We start from the raw sequence: 18434 nt of genomic DNA, 5'->3' as shown, positions 1-18434 counted from the left end.
TGCATTGAAAGAGAATGTAAAGCCTCTTCCAGAGAGTACCAAGGTAAAACAGCTATCAAGACGTAGCTACTGTGCTTGCCAGCATTCCACAGCCATATAGGATTGTGTTCTGCCAGCTGAGCGCGTGACCTCCCTCCCCACTCCAGAGCTATTATTCAGTAAATGGCATGAGCTTATTAAAGTGTATGCCCCTGCAGGCCTCAACCCTTCTTGTGCTAAAGTTGGTTTGAAAAGCATCATACCAGCCAGCATTTCTCTTGCCACACCATCAGCAACTTAATTCCAGCAAGGAAAAGCAGGGTGTAGCTTGCTATGGAATTGTCCTTTTTAATCTGTTGCGTTTTCTGTATATTCCTATCATTTCACGATTCATGACTGAAGAATGCTGATGCTTTCACTGCTTTATCAGCCTCAAAAGAATTCCCGGCTTTACCAGCTGGTCACGTGTGCATGCGTGTGTGTGTGTGATTCCATTTATTTTTAAATAATTTTTAATGTGGTAGAATGTTTTTTTAATGTGTAGCTTTAAATAATTAAGAACTAAAATTAAAAAGAAACATAGTGAAATATGGGCCATATGATCTGCAGGCAACCATTAGCATAACAAAGCTTTTTCATGTTTCTCTGATGTAACTAAACCAAACTCTATTTACTCTCTAAGCAGCTCAGAGCACAGGGTTCAGAGAAGGGAGCAGATACAAGAGACACAGATCAGGGGTTTGCAGACTTTTTTTTACTGGTGACCCCTTTCACACTGCAGTGCAATTCCCCCCCCCCCCTCGCCCATACATTAAAAACACATTTTTAAATAGTTAACACCATTATAAATGCTGGAGGCAAAGTGTGGTTTGGGGTGGAGGCTGATAGCTCGCAACCTTACATGTAATAACCTCGTGACCCCCTGAGGGATCCCGACCCCCCCAGTTTTAGAACCCCTGACACAGATGGACAGGGAGGTTGTGTGCATGTTTATTTGTTAGTTGTCCAAACTCATCAGTAAGTTTACCACAAACAGGGCTTCACCAGAAAGTGCTAGAGTTACTGTAATCAAACAATTTTACTGTCAGTGTGTTAATTTGCAAATATTAGTGTATTTCCCCTCTGCTCTCAGTGCTTTTCCATACCAGATTCAGTCCACTTAATCTCTGGTTTCTATAATGCATTTATAGTACCACCCCATGCTCCAAACTGTACTGCATGCTCTCTTTCTACACCTTGCTGCTGCTTATCTACCTTATCCGCTCAGGAAGAAATTTCAGCAAAACTCTTCCTCTGGTCACTGATATCTCTGGGAACCAAATCCATTAAGATATTTCTGACCCCCTACTCGTGCTATTTTAACCGTCTGCTGTACAGGAAGCAACTGATAAAAATAGGATTACAATGCCCTTACAGATGAACTAGCAAGAGGCTTGATTGTGATTGATGCTTGAATAAATATACACTAGCAGACTCTACATTTCAACACAGCTTTTGATAGAAGGTGAAAAGGAGTGTAAGGTTTTCACTGCCTAGACGGCAGTATTCTTTTCTCAAAGAAACCTTTGGAAAGAACCACTATGGAAGCTCCTGGGGTATTTAGTTTGTTTTAGCCTCTTGTTCTTTCATTTTAAAGTACCAGGTTGTTCGTTTTTTTAATTATAAATTATTCTGTAGTGGGTCAGGGTGTGTTTGTGTCTTCTCTAGATTCACTCGAGCATTTGAATGCAGCTCTAAATTCTGTCAACGTTTTGGAATTGTTCCGTTCTGAGGCTTATCAGAGAGAGAAGGAACAGCCAAAGAGTTCAGAACTGGATCCAAACTTTCATGGAGTTTGCGATCTAGAGTTATGGTTCAGGGTTTTTGGCCAGTGTGTGTGTGGTTCATAACTAAATTGCATGGATGAACTCCCTGGGAATGATGGAAGTCACTGAGAGACAATGTATAGACTTCTTTCTGGGCAACCATTTTAAAATAATGTAACTTTTCCCTTTTTTTCAGTAGCCAGCAACTTTGTACCTTACTATCAGTGGGAATGTAATGTGTCCTTCCTTCCTTCCTCCCTCCTAGGACAGAAAATCAGCTGTTTTAAGTTCTGCTCTTTTTTAAAGCAAAAATTCTAGAAGTATTTAAGGTGAAGTAGAAATAAAAATACATCGAGTTTGCTGCTTCCTTTTGATAACAGCAAGAGGGCACAATGTTTCCATCAAAATATTTGGGATATTTTTACTAGCAATGTTCCCTTAAATATTTCAATATAGATTCAAGTTGACGTGCAAGCATTGTTTTAATGAACTAATTATCAAGTAATGTGCTTCTTGCCTCAAATAGCAATTGCAAGAGGTCAACTCAACACAGGGCTCATATTTATATTTCAGTTTTGGAGAGGGTTGTGTGATTTAGGACACTTTCATTATCAATTCCAAATAGCAAAAGCACTCCAACAGTCCCTATAAAATGCCATTTTTTTCATTCTGTAAAAACAGACACCTGTTTAGCTCGCCAGTGCCAGGATGGAGGCAAAGCACTTCAGCAGGTATGTAACTTCAATAACATAAAGAGTCCCATTAACTTCAACGGAACCGTTCACTTGTTCAGAGTTAAGCACACATTAAATCAGGAGTTCTCAAACTGGGAATTGGGACCCCTCAGGGATTCATGAGGTTATTACATCGGGGGGTTGTGAGCTGTCAACCTCCACCCCAAACCCCACTTGCCTCCAGTATTTATAATGGTGTTAAATATATTAAAAAGTGTGTTTAATTTATTTGTAGGGTCACACTCAGAGTTTTGCTGTGTGAAAGGGGTCGCCAGTAAAAAATGTTTGAGACCCACTGCATTAAATGCTTTGTTGAAATGGGATCCAAATCACCTTACTGAAAATAAAGTAATAGTAATTCTTAGCACTTTACCTGTCTTAAGCACTCCACAAGCATTGATTAGTTAATCCATCCCTCACAATACCCCTGTGAAGTAAGCATGTAAGTATTGTTAGCCTGTTTTGCAGACACGGAAACTGAGGCAAAGTTTTTCCGCAAGGCCTGCAAGCCAGTATCAAAACCAGAGATTTGAACTCATGACTTCCTAACCTCTTAACCATGTGCTGAGTCCTCCAGACACCCAAACAGCATTAGACTGGAGCACAGGCGACATATGGCAGATGACTAGTAAGTGGGATTTTTTTTTATACTATTTGCAGCAGTTTTGCAAACAGCAGCAAAAAAAAATTACAATTTCACTGACTACTGCCATCTGGTACTGTTAATTTAGCCCCAATCAAAATAGACAGGCAGATAGATAGGCTAGTTCAGTTTTATCTCACTGTAAAGTCTAGATTATAGTAGGCCCACAAGCAGTATGTCCATACACCTTCTTTTAATGACTCAGCTGTGGACTGCATTGTACTGCCTTCCAACCTACCTCTTCCAAATAAACGCTCCAGTTTTATAATATAAAATAAAATTTTGCATTGTGCACGTAAAAATCAAACTGCAAATATATAAAATTTCCCAGGACATCTTTTATCCATCTGCTGACAATATAGATGGTTATCCAAGTCTGTTCTCTAATCAGATTTTTGCCATATAATGAACGAAGCAAAAGATTTGTGGTGTTGCAATTTAAAATCTGTGAATTTGAATGAAATATAAACTCAAAGCACTAATGGTCAAATTATTTTCTGAGGCCCCAATTTAGAAAAGCACTTAAGCCATGCTAATGTTAAGCATGTGCTTAAATCCTGGAGATTTCAATGAGACTTAAAGGTATGCTTAAAATTAAGGCATGTGCTTAAGTGTTTTGCTAATAAGAATGGATTTAAGCAGATGGTTAAGTGCTTTGCTTAATCAGGGACTCACAATTGCATGCAGTGCTCAGTGACTTCAATGGGAGCTGTGTGCAAATGTCTGAGAACACAATTTGGCTTTTAATCACCTAATTACTACAAGAATTTTAGCCAAGAACTGGTTCATATAGATTGCTTGATAAGTTATGCAGTAAAGGTGAGACTGTCAGAAGTGCCTTTAGCATTTGCCTAACTCTACTCACAATCCACAGAAAACTTTGCATTGACTTCAATGGGAGCAGAAAGAGTATTTTTGAAAATCCCACCCTATCAGGACCTGCATTGAAGTAAAATACAAAACTCTCACTGACCCAGTGCTGCTGGCTCAATCTAAATGAGAAATAAAAGATCAGCACAGATGGCTGAGTTATGGAGCTGCTTCTCCAAATCGGTGAATAAAGACAGTGGGTATGTACAATTAGTAACAAAGCTTGCCATGTTAACGAACAGCTATGGGAATGCTTGGGGAGAGTGAAGATCTCTGGCTTGGTGATATACATCTCAAAATTCTATAAATTTGTTACAAATACACTGTATCAATCAGAGCAGTTGTTCTGAAGTTACAGAGAAATGGAAAACCAGAGGACTGAAAAAAACCAAAACAAATGCAGTACTGATCTCCAAATAAAAATTAAGGAATGAATCTGAAAATTACCAACTAGTTTGTCTAAATTCAGTGCTGAAAAAAAGGTGCAATCATATTCTAAAAGATAATAGAACCATGTGCGTTAAACAGCTTAGGTTTACAAAGGACACATGGATCACAGCTAAATTTATTTTTTTAAATAAATAATGGAATTGGATGAAGACTGGACTTTAGTGAAACATCAGATACAGTACTCTCAAAAAATGAACTCCAAGTGATTTAGATATGAGGACTATCACATGGATTGAACTGTGGCTTTAGGGCCATAAACAAAGGGATTGAAGTGATGTGGGAGAGGTGCTCAGTGATTAATGTGGGGACTGGTATTGGGATCAGTTTTACTTAACATCTTTTTTAATGATCGGGAAGAAGGGATAAACAGCACATTAATTAAATTCACAGATTGTAATACATTAGGAGGTGTTACAAGCACAACAAAGCAGAGAGAAATCATGCAAAAGGACCTAGAGGTTAAAAATATGGGTAGGAAACAACAAAATGGGATTATTCCTGGAGAAAGACAACCTGATACATCTGAGGAAAAACAATCCAAAATATCGAAATTTGGTGGGAGAAACCTGGAAAGCAGTTAAGCCAAAAAAGACTGAGGTGAAATAGATTTCAGAGTAGCAGCAGTGTTAGTCTGTATCCGCAAAAAGAAAAGGAGGACTTGTGGCACCTTAGAGACTAACAAATTTATTTGAGCATAAGATTTCGTCAGCTACAGCTCACTTCATTGGATGCATTTGGTGGAAAATACAGAGGGGAGATTTTAGATACACAGAGAACATGAAACAATAGTGTAACTGTAATGAGTGTGATCAGGTAAGGTGAGCTATTACCAGCAGGAGAGAAAAAAATCCTTTTGTAGTGATAATCAAGGTGGGCCATTTCCAGCAGTTGACAAGAACGTCTGAGGAACGGGGGGGGGGGGCATGGGGAAATAGTTTTACTTTGTGTAATCACACATCCACTCCCAGTCTTTATTCAAGCTAAGTTAATTGTATCCAGTTTTCAAATTAATTCCAATTCAGCAGTCTCTCGTTGGAGTCTGTTTCTGAAGTTTTTTTGTTGAAGAATTGCCACTTTTAGGTCTGTAATCGAGTGACCAAAGAAATTGAAGTGTTCTCCGACTGGTTTTTAAATGTTATAATTCTTGACGTCTGATTTGTGTCCATTTATTCTTTTACGTAGAGACTGTCCAGTTTGGCCAATGTACATGGCAGAGGGGCAGTGCTGACACATGATGGCATATATCACATTGGTAGATGCGCAGGTGAACGAGCCTCTGATAGTGTGGCTGATATGATTAGGCCCTACGATAGTGTCCCCTGAATAGATATGTGGACACAGTTGGCAATGGGCTTTGTTGCAAGGATAGGTTCCTGGGTTAGTATTTTTGGTGTGTGGTTGCTGGTGAGTATTTGTTTCAGGTTAGGGGGCTGTCTGTAAGCAAGGACTGGCCTGTCTCCCAAGATCTGTGAGAGTGATGGGTCGTCCTTCAGGATAGGTTGTAGATCCTTGATGATGTGTTGGAGAGGTTTTAGTTGGGGGCTGAAGGTGATGGCTAGTGGCGTTCTGTTATTTTCTTTGTTGGGCCTGTCCTGTAGTAGGTAACTTCTGGGTACTTTTCTGGCTCTGTCAATCTGTTTCTTCACTTCAGCAGGTGGGTATTTTAGTTGTAAGAATGCTTGATAGAGATCTTGTAGGTGTTTGTCTCTGAGGGGTTGGAGCAAATGCGGTTGTATCGTAGAGCTTGGCTGTAGACAATGGATTGTGTGATGTGGTCTGGATGAAAGAGGAGGCATGTAGGTAAGTATAGAGGTCAGTAGGTTTCCGGTATAAGGTGGTATTTATGTGACCATCGCTTATTAGCACTGTAGTGTCCAGGAAGTGGATCTCTTGTGTGGACTGGTCCAGGCTGAGGTTGATGGTGGGATGGAAATTGTTGAAATCATGGTGAAATTCCTCAAGGGCTTCTTTTCCATGGATCCAGATGATGAAGATGTCATCAATGTAGCGCAAGTAGAGTAGGGGCATTAGGGGACAAGAGCTGAGGAAGCATTGTTCTAAGTCAGCCATAAAAATGTTGGCATACTGTGGGGCCATGCAGGTACCCATAGCATGTTCCCCATGTTTATTTTCTCCCCTCACTGTTCCTCACACGTTCTTGTCAACTGCTGAAAATGGCCCACCTTGATTATCACTACAAAAGGTTTTTTTCCTCTCCTGCTGGTAATAGCTTACCTTACCTGATCATGCTCATTACAGTGTGTATGGTAACATCCATTGTTTCATGTTCTCTGTGTATCTAAAATCTCCCCACTGTATTTTCCACTGCATGCATCCAATGAAGTGAGCTGTAGCTCACGAAAGCTAAAATAAATTTGTGAGTCTCTAAAGTGCCACAAGTACTCCTTTTCTTTTTGAGGTGAAACAGTTGCAGCAAAATATGTATGAGCTTGCACTACGACAAGCTAAAGTGATTTGGAGCTGCAGAGGCATCACAGCAGAGAGTAGCGAGATCCTAGGTTGCTCCTCTCTATAGGAGTACTGAAACATACGCATTGCTACACCACATCAAACCAGCAGTCCATCTAGCTACATATCTCTTTCAACATACTGTATGTTACACTGGCAAAACTGCACCTGGAATACTGTGTTTTGGTTCTGAGCCTCTCAATAAAAGATTATTAAAAATGAGGGAATATACAGAAGAGCAACCGAAACAAAGAGAGGAGGATTTACCCTCTTCAAGTACTTATATATAACCTGTCTATACATATTTAATTCTTGAAAATAACACATGTATAAACGAGGTCTGATAAGTACTTGAAGAGTAAACACACCACAAGGAAAAGGAATTGTTTAGGGGGACCAATGTGGGTATAAAACTTGGAGTAAAAGAATGAAAAGTATGGTTGAATATCAAATACAATTTCCAATCAGTAACATCTAATAAACTGAGGAACAGTCTCCATGAGGAAATGGTTAAAGATCCAGTGCTTGAGTTATTTAAAATGGACACAGCACTCAAGAATAGTCCAGGGAACAATCCTGCACTAGCAGGATGACTTAATAGGGCTCTTCCAGCTATAATTTCTATGATTCCACGATATGAGCACCAAAGACAATAAGCGGAGAGACAAACCTCCGCAAAATTAAATCACTGAGAATCAACTAGAGAATGGAAATTAAATCATGGGAAAGTATTTTCTTCTTTGTAAGCATTAGCATTAATCACATGCAAAAATAAAATATTAGTTAATTTGATTCTCTCTGCCTTCCAGACATGGGTCGAAATGAATCAATGTAGGAAGAGCGATTTCTCTGATAGCTGGGGAAATGATCAAATAAAAACTGCAGATAAAGCTAGTGAAAATGAAATGACCAAAAAGAAAGATACAAAACCATGTTTTGGAGTTTGTTTCTTCTGAATTCCTAATAAGTATAATAAATGAAAATCTGCACATCAGCGGCTTCCTAACAGTTTGATTGGAAGGTGGCTACACTTAGTATTTAATGGCTTGGGTATTTTTCTATTAATAATTTTTTCTTTTTTTGTTGTTAAATTATTATTATTGTTTTGCAAGCCCATAACACTTTACCCAGGCTTCCAGATTTTAAGTATTGCTAATATACTTCTAATTCACACCAGGAAAAAACAACAACAATGTAACTAGTGGAGAAACCCACTAACTGCTCCTTAACCAACAGGACAAAAGTAAATAATGTGAAAGATGTGTTTAAAGAACAGTACACTTTGGAACCCATTCCCCTTAATTGCTATGAAGCAGGCTACTTGGTGCACATAGGCCACTCAACTATTCATCTCAGTAGCAGATCCTGATAAGATATGCACTGAAGGAATTATGTCTGGACTGTGTCAAATAGAGGGTGTTGGTATTTAATAGTGTTCTGTAGGCCATGAAAGGTCAAACCGGACAAAGCAGAGCCTAATGAAGCAGCTAGTATCTGGGGGTGAGGAGACACAAAGCCTTTCAAATTAGCGGTTGAATCATGATGCAAAGTGATGATTGGCCCAATCATGCCCCCTGTTATCATACAGCCAATGGGAGCTCAGCCACTGACTTGAATGGGAACAGGATCGGGTCCATTTTGTGTGAGGAGTGAAAAATTCAAGCTTGTGTACAATGAAAATGGATCAAGAGTTCTGCCTGCAGTCCATGAAAATTAAGGAAAAACTAGATATATACACAGCGAGAGATCAGCAACTCAGCTGATGCAAACCCTGTTGTATCACTTTACAGACAGCAATCCAGCTGTATCAGCCTCATAATTTTGTTCAATGACAGAATTTAAATTAAACAAACAAATACATCATAAAACCAGAAAGGTAAAACTTTAAAAAATCAACAACAAATGGCTGATTAACAGGAGTTCTGGCATGCTCTTTCTGATATGTATTTTAAAACATATTTTCATTTTGCATGGATTAAATCCCGTATTGAATTGGACAAATAATTCCTTAGTTTAAATTGAGAAAGACCTTTCCTGAAATAAAAATTGTTCTTTTAAAAATATCCTTAAATGACATTGTCATGATAAATATCAGATCATACTTATTACATTTTTCGGTACAGTTAGTAATACTTTAGAAACTGAAATTAATCTAAATAGCTAATTTATTTTTCACCATTTATGTTGCTGGTTTATTATTTAAATCCCTTAGGGTTGAACTTACTAAAGGGGAAACTCTATATCCTAATGAAGAGGACAGCGAAGAAGTTGGTCAAGTACAGGTAAGAGCTAATGAGGCACAGTCAATTGTGAATGAGTCCCATTTAAATATAAACACATGAAGGCAAACAACTGAATACTGACAAAATATACAATTCTCATAAATAAATGGTAGAGTCTAAGTACTAAGATGGGTGAACTAGAGTGGCTTGGCATTAAATGAGGATATTGTCATTTGAGGATAACAGGCATTGTCGGAACTTGGTGGTACGATGATAATAAATAGGACACAGTAATACCAAGGATATAAAATATATAGGAATGACAGAGTAGGTCATGCTCGTGAGGGAGTGGCACTGTATGTGAAAGAAAGGAGAGTCAAATATAGTAAAAAATCTTAAATGAATCAAACTATAATAAAGAATCTCTATGGAAAGAAATTCTATGCTTGAATAATAATGGGTGGAATATACTACCAATCACCTCACCAGGATGGTGTCGGTGAAATTCTCAAGGAGATTAGAGCAGCTACAAAGGCACAAAATGCAATAATGGGGGATTTCAACTATCCTCATATTGACTGGGTATTTGTCACCTCAGGTAGGAATGCAGAGATAAAATTTCTAGACACCATAAATGGTTGCTTCTGAGAGCAGCTACTTCCGGAACCCTTTAGGGGAGAAGTAATTCTTGATTTAGTCCTAAGTAGGACCCAGGATCTAGTCCCAGAGATGCCTATAGCTGAACTGCTTGGTAATAGTGACCATAATGTAATTAAGTTCAAACATCCTTGTAGGGCAAAAAATGCCAAAGAAACCCATCACAACCTCTACAAAAAATGAGGAAGCTAGTTGAATGGAAATGAAAAGGAACAGTTACAAGGGCAAAATGGCTGCAAACTATATGAAGACTATTTAAAAAAACCATAATGATACTAAAATTAAATATATACCCCAATTACAAAAGAAACAGTAAGAGGACCAAAACAATGCCACCACAGCTAAACAGCAGAGTAAAAGAGGCAGTTAAAAATGCCTTTTTGCCTCTTAGAAATTGGAAGTCAAACCCTGATGAGGAAAAGAGAAAGGGGCATAAACTCTGGCAATTTAAATGTAAAAGTGTAGTAAGGTAAGCCAAGAAAGAATTTGAAGAGCAACTAGCTAAGGACATGTACACACATGAAATTGTTGCGGATAGTCTTTTAAGTACATCAGAAACAGGAAGCCAAACAGTCAATGGAACAACTGGATAACAGAGGGGGCTAAAAGAACACTCAAGGAAGACAAGGATGTTGTGGAGAAGCTAAATGAATTCTTCCCTGCAGAGGATGCTGGGGATATCCCCACTGGAACCATTCTTTTTAGGTTACAAAGCTGAGGAGCTGTTCCAGATTGAGGAGTTAATAGAGGTGCTTTTGGAATAAAACTGATAAATTAAACAGTAATAAGTCACCAGGACCAGAGTTCTGAAGGAACTCAAATATGAAATTGCAGAACTACTAACTGTGATATGTAATGTCACTTAAATCAGTTTCTGTACCAGGTGACTGGAGATAGGTAATGAAATGCCAATTTTAAAAACAGGCTTCAGAAGTGATCCGGGCAATTACAGGTCGGTAAACCTAACTTCAGTACCAGGCATATTGGCTGAAACTATAGTAAAGAACAGAATTATCAGGTGCATAGATACACATAATACATTGGGGAAGAAATCTTGTGAAGGGAAATCATACCTCACCAATCTATTAGAATTCTTCAAGAATGTCAACATGCACGTGGACAAGGGTGACATAGTCAATACAGCATAATTGGACTTTAAGAAAGCCTTTGATAAGGTCCCTCACCAAAGGCTCTTAAGCAAAGTAAGCAGTCATGGAATAAGAGGAAAGGTCCTCTCATGGATCTGTAGCTGGTTACAAAATGGGAAACAAAGGGTAGGAATAAATAGTTTTCACAATGGAGAGAGGTGAACAGTGGTGCCCCCCTAAGGATCTGTACTGGGACCTGTACTATTCAACATATTCATGAATGACTGGAAAAAGGAGTTAACAGTGAGGTGACAGGTGAAATTCAATGTTGATAAGTGCAAAGTAATGCACCTTGGAAAAAATAATCTCAACTACACATACAAAATGAGGGAGTTTTCATTAGCTGTTACCACTCAAGAAACAGATCTGATAGTCATTGTGGATAGTTCTCTGAAAACATTTGCTGAATATGCAGTGGCAGTCCAGAAAAGCTAACAATGTTAAGAACCATTAGGAAAGGGATAGATAATCAAACAGAAAATATCATAATGCTACTTTCTATATAAATCCACGGTACACCCAGACCTTGAATACTGCATGCAGTTCTAGTGGCCCCATCTCAAAAAAGATATATTAGAATTGGAAAAGGTGCAGAGAAGGGCAACAAAAATGATAAGGAGTATGGAAGTTTCCCTATGAAGAGAGATTAAAAAGATGGACTGTTCTGCTTAGAAAAGAGACAACTAAAGAAGAACATGATAGAGGTCTATAAGATCGTGAATGGTGTGGAGAGTGAATTGGGAAGTATTACTTGCCCTTCACATAACACAAGAACTAAGGGTCACCCAATGAAATTAATAGGCAGCAAGTTAAAAACAAACAAAAGGAAGAACTTCTCCACAAAACACACAGTCAACCTGGGGAATTCATTGTCAGGGGATACTGTGAAGGCCAAAAGTATAACAGTTATTAGCCAAGATGGTCAGGGATGCAACCCTATTCTCTGGGTGTCCCTGAACCTCCAATTGTCAGAAGCTGGAAGTGGATGACAGAGGACAATGGATCACTTGAAATTGCCCTGTTCTGTTCATTCCTTCTGAAGCATCTTGCAGTGGCCACTATCAGACACAGGACAGTGGGTTAGATGGACAATTGGTCTGAAGTAGTATGACCGTTCTTATGTTTGCATTTCACTCACATTTAATAGTGAAATTACTACTGGTCAGTTTTGCTTTTTGTTTATAATCCATTTGACTTCCTTGTTTTTAGATAATAGCAGGAATCTGTTGTTTGGCTTTCCACCAATGTAGGAGAATGTCTGCATTTTTAAACAACCACTAGCCTTTTATGGAAAAAAAAATTAGGTTTTAAAATTTACCTGTTGTGTTTTATAAAAACCTGAATTCTGATCCTTGCATTTTGGAATGTGAGCGCATCCTTTTTACCCAAAATAGATTAACAAATCAATTTGTGGTGACAGGACACTGCTCCAGAAGTTTTCTACTAGCATGTAGTCACTTAAACATTCCTTAAGCAACTTAAAATTCTTCTGACTTTTCAAGTGATTTTTTCCCCACTAGTATTCCACAGCAATAAAAATCAAAATGTAAAAACAAAGAAATTGCAACAGATATCACAGATTTTAGTCCCATTTAACACAACCAATCCCTAGCAGCTCTGTGTACAGACTGATGAAGAGAGCATGTTAAGCACTTACACCAAATCATTCAAGTAGACTTGTTTTGCAGACTGATTAATAGAAACAAGCTCTAAGGACTAATCACAAGTCGAGCCCTGTTTGGTAGATTAATAGAACAAAGGCACAAGAGAATAAGGAAGGTTACAGTACTGGAATCTGAATAAGGAAAGGTGAACACTGTGTAGTTTGATTGTTAGTACTTATCAACCAAAGACAAATCTTCAGGGCCAAATCTCAGTATTTCACTTGTATACATGAATCACTATTCTGTGCTGAAGAGGCTCAGTTCTAATAGGCTGATCAGTCTACATATCTCAGGATGATCAATCTATGCTTTAACTCCAAGATTAAAAACACAAAAACAAAATCTTTCAAGAGAATGATGCATTACTCTAGTTTTACTGTAGGAATATCTCTACTTCATTTGGCATTTGCTGATTTCAACAGAAACTTCCAAACTCCAAACTTTTTTTCAGTTACAACCATAGACAGAAGAGCACATGTGACAGCTCAGACAGTGCATGTGTGTTTGCAGGATGTGTGTGTGTCTCATTGAGCTGTGGTTTGGAATGAATGAATATTACTCAAAATGTTACTGTACTATGGCGACACATGCTAAGATCCTCTGCCAATTCATTTTGACGACAGGTTTGGGAACCCTGCATAAAGATGCAAGATATTTACCACCGTGTCATTTTGGTACATTCATTTTGCTGACTCCAGTCAGGATACAAGAGGAGCTAAGACAGGGAGGGAAGGAAATAGCAACTGGGACAGATAAAGTTCTAAAGGTAAAACCTTATGATACAGCTGAGCGTGGGGAGAAAGCTTAGGCTTTCAGTGTCAGTTTTTTTGTTATATTATTTTCAGATCAAACCAAACTTCAGTTAGGAGGTAAATTTGGCCTATATGCAATGTGTCTACAAATGTAATGGCTATATAACAAATGTATCTCTCTGTTCTATTTAAATTCGTTTGTTGTGTTTTTGTTTGTTTTAACATGAAATTTAGTGGTCCAGGTTAATAAGGAAAATGAAAGTTTGTGGCTGGTTTAGGATGTTGGAGAGTGGGAGCACACTGGAAAATGTTACATTGCACACAACATTAGAGGTGTACAATCTGTGTGTGAAAACCTCATTTCGCTGAAGTCAATGGCAAAACTCCTTTTGACTTGAACAGGGCCAGGACTTCACCCCTTTCTCTTTTATTCATTTAACCACTGAAAGATTAAACAGTTTGTGGTGAATTATATTGTGGAGATTTATATATATGAGTTTTACATTATTTCTTATTTACATTATTTCCAACTCTTTCCACAAGCCTGAACCTTTTCAAAGTTAGGCATATGAAAGGACCAGAAAATGTCTTTCATAAACATGACATAGCTAGCTGAAAAGTGTATTGAACAGGGTGTTTAGCTTGGGAAAAGGGAAAATTTGTTCTCCAGAGTAAATTTGCATTAAAATGAATTATAGGGTTATATCAGCAACCAGCAGAGGAAGACAAAAACTGCTACAAAACTAAAATAAAACTGCAGGCGCACATAATTCTGGTTTACCATATAGTGGGGCAAACCATAGAACTAGAGTTTTCAGGGTTAACGTGCATTTTGCCTATCTACTGCATTCTTCCACAGTTCAGAATATTGGATCCATCCCCAAGCAGCCCCAGATGGAATACCAAGAAAAAAGAAAAAGACGACTGCTTTCTTGTGACTTTTTTCCTTATGTGCCCAATTGTCTTTTGTTGGGTATGGAAACAAGATGTATTAAAAACTGTGCCAGGAGAAGGAGAACGAAAGGCTCACACCGCCTCCTCCTCCCCATATAAATCCTGCATTTGATGAGGTGCACAGCCCAGTGCCATAAACACTTGCCTCAAAATGGTAGCAAGGATAAGTATCTGCTTAAGTGTGTTGCTGGATTGGGGCTTTTGCTTGCAAGTTTTTCTTCTCTGACATTCCTACTACGCAGGCCCTGGCCACCTCCTGATTAGGTATCAAATGAATACTTTCTCCAGATGGTTTCCAGATAGAGCTGATTTTTTTGAAAAAAAAACTAAATGGAATTTTTTTAAAATAGAAAATGCCTTTTTGATTAAATAGCAATTTTCATGAAAGATTCTGTTTTGGTCAAAAAAATTCAGGTCTTAACCAAAGAAGTTTTGTTTGTGAGTTTTGGATTTAAACCCAAAAACTTCCAGAGAAAAATTCAACAAAAATGAATATGTTTTCATTGTGATGGAGATTTTTTGTGGGACGGGAAAAAATTCATTGACCAGTTCTATTTCTAGCTACCTAAGAGGCTTGGAAAACTACTTGCATATCAGTTTCCTCCACTAAATCTGTCTGAAGAACTGCAATTGAAAAAAACCCTTTAATAGCCATCTTTTCATTGAAAGTAGATCTGAAGCAGGTAATTCCATCTCAGAGAAGACTCTTGAAGGGGTCCATCTACAGGGATTCAACTTAGGATATCTGGATCTAAAAGCATGAGCCTTTCCTACCCATAAACCTTAGTAAGTAGTCTAGCAGCCACACTTCATTATCATGGATACAACAACTGGCTTGATTTTGAGAGACTCTCACAAATTCCCAGAAACAATCCCAAGCATCAATTTAATTTCAGATCACACTTTTAAAATCATTTCCTGTTCTACAAGATCTGAAATTATTGGTAGCCTAACTTCTATTCTGTAACTAAAAGAGCATTTTTTTTAAATGACCAATTTTTGACCTAATTGGCTTGTAGGATCTTTCTCTTCTCGTGGCTGAGCTGAAGCACAACAGAAGATTAATTGAAACTTTTGCCTCCATTCGCACTGTACCACACTTTGTCAGCTCTGCAAGCAGCCATAGTTCTGACAGAGCTTTCATGCTTGTCTCGTTCTCCTCCCTTTCAATGGTCAGGGCCTGTTGCTCTTCACACTGACTGTGACCCCAAGCGCTCAGCTGCTCCCTAGCTCTCTCGTGGTATGTCTCCACTGTGATCAAGAACCTGTGGTACCAAGTTTCAGAGCCTGGGTCAGCTGACTTGGGCTCATGGGGCTTGGGCTGTAGTTTAAAAATGTCAGTGTAGACGTTCAGGTTCGGGCTGGAGCCTGACCCCTCTGAGCCCGAGTCAGCTGACATGGCTTACTGCAGTGTAAATATACTCTTAATAACCTCTTTCCTGGGACTGGAAGAGCCACCTAATGTGGCAACTCCTGTTCTGTTCAAGTAAGCCACTCAGACCCACATGCCCCACCTAATTTCCCCTTTCCCTGGATGAGCTGGCGACTGGATTTTTAGGGCTCCTGCCCTAGGTATTATAGTTTCTCAGTACGTCACCAGCACAATCTCTTTTTTCCCCTCTACTCCAGAATGAATGAATGAATGAATGGGTTAATCAACAGGAACTGCCCTAGTAGATAGAAAGAAGATAGGAAAGGAGAAAAATAAGGCTCATGAGTGCTGAAGCTGTATGGAAAGAAATGTTAAACCAAGCGCTGCCCTCCATCATAGAGTTTAATCCTATGAGGAACTGAGTTCCTCTGGATAGGTGCTACGGGCCCTCAGCTCCCATTGAAGTTGATATGCTCCTCTCAGGATCAGATCCTTATAGAGGTGGTGTGGAAATATCAGAATCTGTAGTAATCTAAGCAGTGCTTGCTCCTCTTGAACATCTTGCTAGGTGCAAATGCTCTGAGCTGCTCAATGAGATACTGCTTTGTACCACTGCATACAAATGCCACATGAACCCCTGTGCTGCTGCAGCACTTGGCAAGAGGAAAAGGAACTTTTCTGGACAGCTGCCAAGTGGAAGAAAAGCAAGCGCGCGCGCACACACACAGAGAGCGTGTGGTTTTTGTAAGTAGAATTGAAAGTAGTCATTTTATAATGACTTTGTTCTTGATCAGATCATACACACACTTACGAACAGCAGTCTCCCTTAATCTATTAACCCCTGGAGCACCACAGCTGATGCACATTCTGTCTCCACTAATTGTTGTGGAATACCTACTGTGCTTCATGAAAACGTTTAAGGAATCTGAGACGTACGGCATGTTACCTTTGTTGCTTGGTTGACCACTCACTGACACTCATGGAGCAGTGAAGAGATTAATAATTAGTCCAAACCTGTCCCCACACCAACACAAACGGAGAGGTGTAATGAATATTGTTAATGGTTTTTCATTTCAGCAACATGTCATCTGCAAGCAGACATGGTTTGTAAATTACACTAGTATTGAATTCTCTGCAAGTACTTACTCACTCCTTAGTCTGGCAACATTCCCACTGAAGTAAAGTCCTAGTGTAAACAGAATAAGCACTACAGTATTTGGTCAAATGTTTAGAGGTAGAGCTTTTTGAAAATGGGTAGTTTGCTGCTGGCTGGAATCTTAGTAAAAGCGGTTAGGACACAATGCATTTGAAAATGATCTGCATTACAGTCTTTTTTAATTTGTTGTTGTTGTTGTTAAAAATAAAAATGGAGGCTAAGTTAGAAGTGAATCTGATCTCAGGGAGACTGATCAGAAATCTGTGACATTCCCAAAGAGGCAAAAATATAAACAAACCCCCCTGTAATTCTAGACCTGGGGAAATACATTTCTTTGATCTTATAATGAGAGAGCTGAAGGACAAATGCCAAGAAAAATGAAATAGGAGCCTGTGCCTTTAAACACAACCACGTTATAGCATTGTGTCTATTTGTTTAACACACACACAGAAGACCTTATTCTTTGCCAACACTATTCTCAACTGCTGACTTCTACTGAATAAATGCTGGAATTCCTGAAAGACTGCTGCACCAATATAATTTTCCAATCTCCCTTTCTATTCCCCAGTGCTAATAGCAAGGAGGAACTTTATTGCTGAGCATGGCAATTTCTGTTCCTTTTTCACTTTTTTTTTAGGCCCAAGTTAATTACCAAGACTATGAAAAGAAAAAAATGAGACCCATTCTACCCATCAGTATATCTGAATCCTATCATGTGAGTTGCCAATTGGTTTTCTAATCCTCACACTCAATATCTGCTGTTAATTTGCTCGCTATTTCAAGAACTCGAAGACTGTCAGCAAAATCCACGATGCATTACAAAACTTGTAATTGGAAAAAAATCTGATGCTTTTTTGACAGGGTAAACACAAAGTATTAAAGCACTGATCAGAACAAGGAAGCTGTAACAACCCAATAGCTATTTGTACTAAAATATAATTGTAAATGCAGTGGAGAAATAAACATGTTCCATTTCAACTCTTATTACTGAAATACGTGCAGAATTAGGCCAAATAATGGTGTGAATCCAGCAATTTTACACCAAATTTAAACACACACACGCACAAAAAATATTGTATTTTAAAGGAGCTGACTGAACTGTGTGGTGTTGTTTTTCAACCTCTCTTGGCCTTTTCAAGGTCACATTATCTATGCCAATTAAAATTTTGCTTCTGAAAAAAAAATTAAGGCACTTCCTCCAGAGTTACTAAAAAAAGCAAATGAAAGCCTTTGCATCTCAGAGGTGAGCTATAGTGAGCTGTTTGTTCCTGACCTCTGGATCACCCTATAGATCAAATTCCTGGACATAGGAAAAACCCACTAACATTCATTAAAAGCAACTGGGAGGCCAGCTTTGTGTTTCTGTTCTTGAGACCTGACCAAGCTACAACTTGACAAAGGTGCAGGATATTGCTGAACAATGCAGCTGTTCCTGTTGGGAGTGGAAAGGATTTTCCCAGCTCAGATGCTGGAGATCCACACACAAAAAAACAGATTTACATGCTGCACTCTTTACTGGACACCTCGGTGTCTGTGGCCTATGACTGTGAAATTAAAGA

The 18434-nt window shown here is 38.7% G+C and overlaps 1 protein-coding gene and 1 long non-coding RNA gene across 3 annotated transcripts in view; one reads left to right on the top strand and one right to left on the bottom strand.

The window, feature by feature from the left end:
• Positions 1-18434, bottom strand: part of MPPED2 (metallophosphoesterase domain containing 2) — a 130289-nt gene that overhangs the window by 29505 nt on the left and 82350 nt on the right. The gene's annotated exons all lie outside the window — the stretch shown is intronic.
• Positions 2461-18418, top strand: LOC122460830. The gene is made up of 4 exons (XR_006282373.1): positions 2461-4231; positions 9163-9232; positions 13265-13407; positions 14253-18418. It is a non-coding gene; the product is annotated as an uncharacterized LOC122460830 (long non-coding RNA).

This window comes from Dermochelys coriacea, chromosome 6 (genome assembly GCF_009764565.3).
Source record: "Dermochelys coriacea isolate rDerCor1 chromosome 6, rDerCor1.pri.v4, whole genome shotgun sequence".
Taxonomy (NCBI): domain Eukaryota; kingdom Metazoa; phylum Chordata; order Testudines; family Dermochelyidae; genus Dermochelys; species Dermochelys coriacea.
This window is presented reverse-complemented; position numbering and strand designations above follow the sequence as displayed.